At 42.4% G+C, this 10347-nt stretch overlaps 1 long non-coding RNA gene across 1 annotated transcript; it reads right to left on the reverse strand.

Annotated features, from left to right (window-relative positions):
• Positions 1-8119: 8119 nt before the first annotated feature.
• Positions 8120-10060, reverse strand: LOC110697692. Its single transcript, XR_002506538.1, has 2 exons — positions 9822-10060; positions 8120-8830 (listed from the first exon to the last, which is right to left on the reverse strand). It is a non-coding gene; the product is annotated as an uncharacterized LOC110697692 (long non-coding RNA).
• Between the last annotated feature and the right edge of the window lie 287 nt (positions 10061-10347).

The following is a 10347-nucleotide window of genomic DNA, read 5'->3' on the forward strand; positions in this document are numbered from 1 at the left end:
TACATTCCAAGTTCTGGCCAGCTGTCTACCATTTCGGGTTTCCATGCGGTAGGTGCCGCCTCTTTCTTCTTCATAGATTCGGTAGGGGCCTTCCTAATTGGGAGTCAACTTTCCTTGCTCATTGGCCCTACCGGTTGCCTCCATTTTCCGTAACACAAAGCCCCCTACTTTTAAGGGTCGTTTGTATACTCTTTTGTTGTAGGCTCTTGTCATTCTCAGACGATAAATCTCATGACGCAAGGCGGCATTGCCCCTGCGCTCCAGGAGTGAGTCCAATACTAGCTGCATGGCTTCCCAGTTAGCCTCTTCGTCATAAAGCATTACTCGAAGAGTCAGCTCATAATGCTCAAAAGGCAAGGTGGCTTCTGCACCGTATGTCATAAGAAACGGGGTTTCACCGATTGCCCCTTTTTCAATTGTTCTAATGGCCCATAGGACATGAGGCAACTCATCTTCCCATAGACCGCCAGCCCTTTCAATTTTCTTCTTAATGTCTTCTAAGATTAGCTTGTTGAAGGCTTCAACCTGGTCGTTTGCTTGGGGACGGCCAACTGATGGAAAGCTATGTGAGATCCCTTGATCTCCCAACCAATTCTTGAGGGAAGGCGTCTCAAACTGAGGGCCATTGTTAAAGACAATAGACATAGGTACCCCAAACCGGGTGACAATATTCCTCCAAATGAAACAGATGACATCCTTTGTCTTGATACCTTTGACCGCCTCTGCTTCTACCCATTTTGTGAAGTAGTCAACAGCAACTAGAACATATTGTCGTCCGCCTGTAGCAGGCGTATACGTACCCAGAATGTCCATGCCCCATTTGGCGAATGGTACTGGGTTGTAAATGGCCATCATATCAGTAGCTAGACGGTGTATAAGTTTGCCAAATCTTTGACACTTGTCACATTTATTCACTTACTCCATGGCGTCTTCCTCAAGAGAGGGCTAAAAGTATCCTTGCCGCCTGGCCCTTTTTGCTAGAGACCTTCCCCCTATGTGTGATGCATAAAAACCCGAGTGCAGATCCTTTAGAACCTCTTTTCCCCTTTCTGGGGTGATACATTTCATTAACAACTGCAGATACCCCCTCTTGAAAAGTTCTCCATTATGAATCTCAAAGTTTGCAACGCGTTTTTTCATTGCAACCGCTGCTTGGTATGCATCCGACAAAGTGTCGTCTACTAGATAAGCCCGAATGCAAGCTTCGGTCCAGAATTCCAATGGGATCTTGTTCAATACTTCTTTTTTCCATAACTTCCCAAAAGACTGACCTAGACGTATCACAGGAGGCGGATGACGCCAATTTTGAAAGAGCATCCGCCTGATTGTTTTCTGATCTGGACACTTGACTTAGGTGAAATTCTTCCAGTGACCCAGCCTCTTCCAGTGACCCAGCCTCTTCTTTCAATTTTCTTCTTAATGTCTTCTAAGATTAGCTTGTTGAAGGCTTCAACCTGGTCGTTTGCTTGGGGACGGCCAACTGATGGAAAGCTATGTGAGATCCCTTGATCTCCCAACCAATTCTTGAGGGAAGGCGTCTCAAACTGAGGGCCATTGTTAAAGACAATAGACATAGGTACCCCAAACCGGGTGACAATATTCCTCCAAATGAAACAGATGACATCCTTTGTCTTGATACCTTTGACCGCCTCTGCTTCTACCCATTTTGTGAAGTAGTCAACAGCAACTAGAACATATTGTCGTCCGCCTGTAGCAGGCGTATACGTACCCAGAATGTCCATGCCCCATTTGGCGAATGGTACTGGGTTGTAAATGGCCATCATATCAGTAGCTAGACGGTGTATAAGTTTGCCAAATCTTTGACACTTGTCACATTTATTCACTTACTCCATGGCGTCTTCCTCAAGAGAGGGCTAAAAGTATCCTTGCCGCCTGGCCCTTTTTGCTAGAGACCTTCCCCCTATGTGTGATGCATAAAAACCCGAGTGCAGATCCTTTAGAACCTCTTTTCCCCTCTCTGGGGTGATACATTTCAATAACAACTGCAGATACCCCCTCTTGAAAAGTTCTCCATTATGAATCTCAAAGTTTGCAACGCGTTTTTTCATTGCAACCGCTGCTTGGTATGCATCCGACAAAGTGTCGTCTACTAGATAAGCCCGAATGCAAGCTTCGGTCCAGAATTCCAATGGGATCTTGTTCAATACTTCTTTTTTCCATAACTTCCCAAAAGACTGACCTAGACGTATCACAGGAGGCGGATGACGCCAATTTTGAAAGAGCATCCGCCTGATTGTTTTCTGATCTGGACACTTGACTTAGGTGAAATTCTTCCAGTGACCCAGCCTCTTCTTTGACCGCCTGCAAATACTTGATCATGGTCGGATGGGTGGCCTCATAGTCATCATGGTATTGGCTAACAATCAATTGTGAATCAGAATAGGCATCAACTTTTCTTGCCCCTGCCGCCTTACACATGCGGATACCGGCTAGCAGGGTTCATATTCTGCCTCGTTATTTGAGGCCCGGAACTTAAACCATAGTGCATATTCGTACTTATCCCCTTCAGGGGACTAACATATAACGCTTGCACCACAACCGTTAGTAGAAGAGCACCCGTCTATGTATACTTTCCAAACTTGGTCATGACTCTTCGGCTCAGCCGGCTCATTTCGACAATGAAGTAAGCGAACGCCTGACCCTTCATTGCCTTCCTTGGTTCGAAAGATATTTCAAGGCTTTGGATTTCAATAGCCCATTTGATCATTCGACCGGATGAATCCATAGTTGTCATTGGCCGTTTGAAGGGTTGATCTGTGTAGATCACAACCGGATGTGCTAAGAAGTAAGGTTTCAACTTCTTGACTGCCATACATAGAGCCAGTCCAAACTTATCAACGGTTGGATACCGCAATTCAGCATTTCGAAGAACATGACTGGTGAAGTAAACCGAGAGCTGGGTGTCGCCTCTCTCAGCAAGGAGAACGACACTGAGGGCATGGTCTGAGACGGCTAAGTACATGTAAAGCACCTCTTATGGTAGAGGGATAACAAGCCTTGGCAACGAGTGCAAGTGTTCTTTCAACTTCTGAAAGGCCGCCTCAGCATCCTTCCCCCATTCAAATCTAGTCTTCTTTTTTATTGATTGGAAGAAATAAAGGCACTTGTCACCTGACCGGCTGAGGAATCTCCCCAATGCAGCAAGACAACTGGTTAATTTTCTTAACTTCCTTGACAGTGCAGGGTGACTTAATGTCAATCACCACCTATATCTTCTCTAGGTTGGCCTCTATCTCCCTTTGATCGATCAGAAATCCGAGAAACTTCCCAAACTCAACACCAAAGATACACTTCTTGGGATTAAGCATGACCTTGTGCCGCCTGAGGGTGGTGAAGGTTTCTTGGAGGTCAGCAAGATGATCCGTTTGTAGCTTAGATTTGACTATCATGTCATCAATGTACGCCTCTAAGTTCCTCCTAATTTGATTAATGAAGACTGTATTAATCATTCGTTGGAAGGTAGCAGGCACATTTTTCAACCCAAACGGCATCACAATATAGCAGAATAACCCTTGATTAGTGACGAATGTCGTCTTCTCTTGATCTTTCTTCCACAAGGGTATCTGATGAAAACCTGAGTAGGTGTCCATAAAGCTCATCAAGGCATGACCGGCTGTGGAGTCGACCAGACTGTCAATCTTTGGAAGTGGGTAACTATCCTTCGGACATGCCTTGTTCAGATCTGTGTAGTCAACACACATGCGCCAGGTACCATTCGGCTTTTTCACAGGAATAACATTTGCAACCCAATCCGGGAAGTAACATTGCCGAATGAACCTAGCATCCAACAACTTCTTTACTTCGGCAACTGCCGCCTAACTTCTTTCCTCACCGTGGCTCCTTTTCTTTTGTCTAACCGGCTTCTTTTTGGGACCCACCGCAAGCTTATGAACAGCTAAATCCAGGCTGACGCCTGGCATCTCTTCTACTTCTAAGGCAAAGATGTCTTTGAATTCTTTTAGTAGGTTGTGCAAGTCTGCACCCAACCTTGCAAATGCAACTGTCCCAACCTTAACAGTTCGCTCTGGACGTGTGTCGTCCAAAACGATGTCAATGTGTTCACCAGCCGGCTGGGGAAGGAGTTCATCTGACCGTTCCCCGGTCAGTGATAGCTATTGCTTCTCTTTTTTTACGGCCAACAACTGATCGGCCTTTCTTTTTTTTCCGACTGCTATTGGAGCAGGCGCGGCTTCCTTGAGTTCATCAAGGTCTATAGGCTCTTCACCATGGCCGGATGCGGCCGCAATAGGCTTGACGTCTGAGAGATAGCACTCTCTTGTCGTCTTTTGATCCCCATTCAGGGAGCCTACAGACCCGTCATCCTTCTCAAATTTTAAGAGCATGAGGGGTGGAATAACAACAGCCTTGGATTCGTTCAGTGTTAGATGGCCCAATATTAGATTATAGGCGGTCAACTCTTCTACAACCAAGAATCGAACTACCATGGGGCGCCCTTCCCCCTTCTCCCCTAGCCGGGGATGGGTAAGTCGATCCTCCCTACCAAATGCACTACTCCACCCCCAAAACCAACCAAGGGGTGAGATACTTTGTGCATACTGCTGGGCTTGTACTTGAGCTTTGCCAAACACTTGTGGCTGATAAGGTCAGACGAGCTGCCAGTGTCAATAAGGATTCGGCCTACCTTTTTGTTGGACACTTTGCATTCAATGAATATGGGGTCATCATGTGGTCGCCTAACCTTGCCCCTGTCTTTCTTAGTGATAATGACCTCAGGAAAGGTGTCTTTAGATGCCTGGCCCTCATCAACTTAGCTGACATCCAGCCGCCTGATATAGTCTTTGGTGCCCCGGATAATTTGACCCCCTCCAGCAAAGTCGCCTGCTATCGTATAGATAGGCTCTCCATCAGTGTCCGAACTATGAGCAGGTTGGGTTGCCTTTTTGGACGATTATCCTTGGTTCGTCCTCAAGGTTACCTTAGACTTCAGAATGTAGGACTTCAACACCCCTTTATCAGTTAGTCGGTCCAATAGGCGCTTGAGGCTATAACAGTCGTTGGTGTCATGACCAATATCCTCATGGAAATGACAGTACTTATTTTTGTTCCGGTTTCTTACGGAACCTTTCAATGCAGTCGGTTTTTCAATTGTTACCCGGTCTTTAATCTTCTTTTTTAGCCGGCTGAGCAGGACGATTCTCTTTTTTGTCAGACTTCTTAGGGTTCGACTGCTTACTGATGGCGCAAAGTTCAGTTGCCTGTATATAGGCTTCCGCCTCCATCAAAGCTTCTTGGAGAGTAGCAACCCTCTTTTTGACGAGGTCGAACTTAAAGGTCAACCCGTCCTTCAGACCTTTAAAGAAGTCTACATACGCCACTTCGTCAGACAGCCCTTGAATCTGAATTCTCATCAGATTGAACCGCCTGACATAGGACCTTAGCCCTTCTTTATCCCCCTATTGTGTTGCACCCAAGTCAAGACTTGTCTTCTTAGTAGGGATGTTCATAGAAAAGTTAGAAGCAAACAAGTACGCAAGCGTCTTGAAGCTATTTATGCAGCCGGCTGGCAGGTTGCCAAACCATAGTTGGGCGATGCCCTTCAATGTAGTTGGGAAGCCTCGGCACCAGGGGGCATCATCCATACCCTATAAGTACATGAGGTTGGTGTAGGCCATCAGGTGATATTCAAGGTTAGTGGTACCATCATAAGTACCCACCATGACATTCTTAACCTTAGCCGGCTGTGCCACCTCGGTTATTTCCTTGGAGAACGCAAAAGGTTGTTCCCCAAGTTTGAGCAGATGGAGCTGCCAGTCCAAAGGTTGGATATGATGTGTCGCTTGACCCTTAGAGAGGGTCGGCTGCATGTATGGTTGTCCATACGGCATGTATGGCTGATGAGGCACATACGGAGCCGAATGGATTATCAGAGGGAACGTGTGGGCGGACAAGCCGCCTGAGTGACTCTCTCGGTTTGATTGCGAATACCTCATTGAGGTATTCTGGAAGCTGTATGGGTAAGTCGACGTTGAAGCCGACTTAGACAGTTGTTGACTTTTCTTCTGCTGGATTAACATCCGGGCATCCGAATAAGTCTTCTTTGATCCATCCGGCTGAACATGCCGGATGACCTTCCTCTTCCCTGTTTCAGGGAATCAAATCTTGGACAGCTCAATCAAGGGTCGGTTCCCCTCCTTTGGTTTAGGATGCAGAGTAGGCACACGGTCCTTGATAGGCTTTTTCTTCTTTGAGGGAGAAGGTTTCTTAGCCGACTGACCCCTGTTGGAGCCAGCCTTCTTATTATTGATCAAGTCCTTGATTTCCCTTTTGAAACTTGTCATGAATTCCATGAGTTCGTCTCTAGTGACCGGGGCTACGCTTTCTGTCGCCTGGGGTTGTCCAGACGACTGTTCGGTTGGCTCACTTGGACCAACTTGCTCTTTGCCCCGTTCCCTTATTTCCATGGGACGGGGGCGCTTGGTTCTGAGTGAACTGTTAGCAGCTACGTAGGTGTCGACATCAAAGTCTTCATCACTATCTTTGTCTCAATAAACTTGAACTTCGACCGTAGGTCGTTTCTCATTAGCAGGCGGTGCAGACTCATGTGAAGCCATCTCAGAAAGTACTCTCCCCACAGATGGCGCAAAAAAATTTCAAGGTTTTATGTGTCCCTCGGGAGAGTTACTACACCAAGACAAGTTTCCAGGCGCCTGTATCTGCAAAACAACGGAGACTCCGGTTGGGTGGAGTTCTGCCTCCGACGATCAAGTTAGAACATGTTCGGAACATGTAAAAAGTGCGGAAAGAAAGGTGGGATCCTCTCGGATTTCGAGATCAGGTATATTCTCGGTGGCGAGAATTAATTATATGCAATCCTTCACTGCTCTGGTTTTTAGTGAATAATAAATGTATGTGTGTACGTGTATCTCTGTGTTCCCTAGGGGGGGAACTTCTCTTTATTTATAGAGTCTTGGGATTCGTGCCACCATCCTAGGTTATGGAAACCTAGGAATGTCGGGTTGCGCCGTTGTACGGCCTTTTCTAGGGAATTGGGCCTTGGGGACGTCTTTTTCTCAATGATTGGAGATGTCACGTGTCAGCTGAGGGTTGGTTCATTTTGAACCTCTCATAGGGTGACACGTGTCACCATTTAATTGGCCACGTGGCCTTGGGTATTTTACCCAAAACAAGAACCTCAAGAACTCTTGTCAAAAACACCTTATAATTAAATATAACCTTAATCAATATAAGGTCATTAAATAATCACAATAATTAAAATAAAACCCCCAACTATATATACATGAACTTTATAAAAATCTTTTTTATAAATTTGAAAAATAAACTGATTTTATTTAATTAAAACACTTATAATAATTTTTAAATAAAATCCCTATAATAATAATAATAATAATAATAAAATTTATTAGGAGAAGAGAAGAAGAAGTAGAAAACCAAAGAAGAAGGAAGAAGAAGGGGTCGCCAAAAGGCAACAGCACCCCGGCAGGTGGCTGCTGCTGGTGGTCAGCGTCGGTGGTCGGTCGGAGGTGTTGGCTAACGGCGGCAGTGGTGGTTGGCGCAAGGAAGTGAGAAAAAGAGAGGAGAGAATTAGAGAGAAATTAGAGAGAAAGAAGAGAGTTTTGGTGTGAGTTTTTAGCTATGATTCAAGGGGTATTTATAGGCTAGATCATACAAGAATTATGGTAGGAATATGTATGAAGAATTATGGTAATTTTGGTTTAAGGAATTACTTGGAGAAAGAGAGCTAAATAATTAAGGAAAGTTTATTTTTATGGTGATTAAGGAATAATTAATTATGGAAAGTATGTTGTCATGAAAAATAATATGGCAAATGGCTTTGTCTCGGGAATAATCAAGAATGGTTTAAGGTAAATAAATAAGATGGCTAAATCTTTATGAGATGGGAAATAAGAATTAAGGGAGATAATTAAAATACAAAACCACCAAAACAAATTGCTCAAAATCACCCCAAGGTGGCTGGAATTTTTTAGCTTTCCTAAGTTCAAATTTTCGACCCTCTTGATTAGATTTTAGGAAGTTATTTTGCTAGATTTTAAAGATTAAAAGTGGTTGTGTAAATAATATATATTGTATAAAATAATTAATTAGAAAAATACCAATTGTTCACTAAATAATTTAACTAAGAAAATCAGATTTTCTACACTTAGAAAATCATATTTTCTACACTTAGAAAATTAGATTAATTTTGACTACATTTTATGAATATTACTACATGTAAACGTAGGATTCGAACACACGTCATGTGTGTAATACAAGTACACATTGCTCAACCAATTGAGCTAATAGGTTTCTAACACGCAAACAATAAAGCTTATAACCAATCAAGTTCAGAGTTTTGATTTTTTGTCGAATGTTCTTTTGCATCATAAGGCTGCTCCCCCCCCCCCCCCCCCCCTCTTGCTCCAGCCCTTAAGCAGCCTAAACCTTCACCCCACCATCAGCTAACCTACACAAACTCAACAAGCTGCAATAACAACCTTGTAACTCCCCTGCTGCAACCTGCAAGTATCCATGCCACTCTCCTACTTCAGCACAACCCATGCAACCCAACAACAACACATAGTAGCTACGCATTCCCACAATAACCACCAGCTACCTTAATTTGCCTAGCCAGCCATGTAGTTCATCCACCTCGCACCCTCCAAATCCACAACCAACCTCCGCCAATTCACATGATCAGCTATCGCAATAACCACCACAGCAGTTCAGCTGCAACATCAGCAACTGCATCTCTATCGGACGCCCACACAACAGCCACCAACTGCTCCACCAATTCGCCACCAAAGCCCGACTCCAACATCATCAATCCAACCTCCAACAATCAATAAATCAGCCAATTAGAAAATACAAAATTAAACAAAAATACAATTGCATTCAGAACCAGAAGTAAGTCGAGTAAAAATTACACATAAAATACAATTGAAGCTCAAGAATGCCAAACTAAGAAATTAAGTTGAATTATAACATAATTATACTCATTTACTGGTACTAGACAGTAGATACTAGACAAATACTGATTTAGAAAATAAATACAAGCAGACCTTGCTTTTCTAATTTACTCCAACATAATTTACTAGGATCACAAACACAAAAATTTGTGTTACAAATAGGTGATGAACAACAACAAGAATAGAGTTTCGAGCAAAAATACACATAAAAACCTGATTTACTAAAACCAAGCAAAATTGAAAAAAATACAGTTCAAAACAAAAATTCATCTTTGGCCTCCCTACCAAGTAAATACAGAAAAGATTATTAACATTCACCATGAAAAAGCTATAATAATAATAATAATTGATGATTAAAATTAGTAAATTCTACCACTCAAAGCATACTGACAGTAGCTTTCCACACACTAGTTCAAACACTAGGCTCTACCTAAGAACTCCACCAAACACAAAAATCTAGAAGTAAATTAGTGGCTAAAAGATAGAAATTGAAAAGCAGTGGCTCTATCTTGATATATTTTGAAATTGTAAGACCATATCATTTGATTTAGCTTTAGCTGCAGAAATAATTGTAGATTCAGAAACATTAACAACCAGCTATTATTGACTAATTATATGCAGATCATAACATACTACTATTATTTAATACATACAGCTAGAAATCGCACTGAAATCACATTTATAGAAAGCTCGAAAAAATATAATCTGATTGATATTATAATCAAACACAATAATCATTGAAATCGCATCAGATTCGCAATTATATAAAATGCAATTATCTCACAATATCGAAAGCCTAACCACACAATTTCTCCATTTTGATTAAAAGTAAACAAATTATGGCAGAATCGATACCTTAAACCTGCAATTTCAAAGACTTTGAGCAATGTTTTGAAGATTGGCGTTGAACTCGAGTAGCAATTTGTGATATTCAGCGATGAAATTAAGGAGCGATTAAGTTAAAAAAAAATTAGGGTTCATTAGTTTATGCTAAAGAAAAATAGGAGAAATCTCTTTGATATGGAGAAAAATAGAGAGAAAAATAGAGAGAAAAGAGAAGAGAGAGAAAGTTATGCGTGCAAATGAAGGAGGAGAGAGAAACTAAAAGCTTTAGTCTGAAATTGTGGGAAAAAAAAATCCCACCGTTAGATTTAATGAGTCAGTGGTTGATTATAATCTACGGTCAAGATTTGATGTTTTCAGTTTTTAGCTTAAGCCTTGTTTTCAAATGCGCTAAAAACAGAGCTTATGGTGAAAACTAAAAACAAGCAATCTTAGTCATTCATTACTAGCACAAAAGATCAGACGGTTCTAAAGCCCTAAGATCATTCCAACCTTACATATAATCAATTCAACCGTTTTAAAGGCTTTTTTTTTTTTT

This window comes from Chenopodium quinoa, unplaced genomic scaffold (genome assembly GCF_001683475.1).
Source record: "Chenopodium quinoa cultivar QQ74 unplaced genomic scaffold, ASM168347v1, whole genome shotgun sequence".
In the NCBI taxonomy this organism is placed as follows: Eukaryota; Viridiplantae; Streptophyta; class Magnoliopsida; order Caryophyllales; family Amaranthaceae; genus Chenopodium; species Chenopodium quinoa.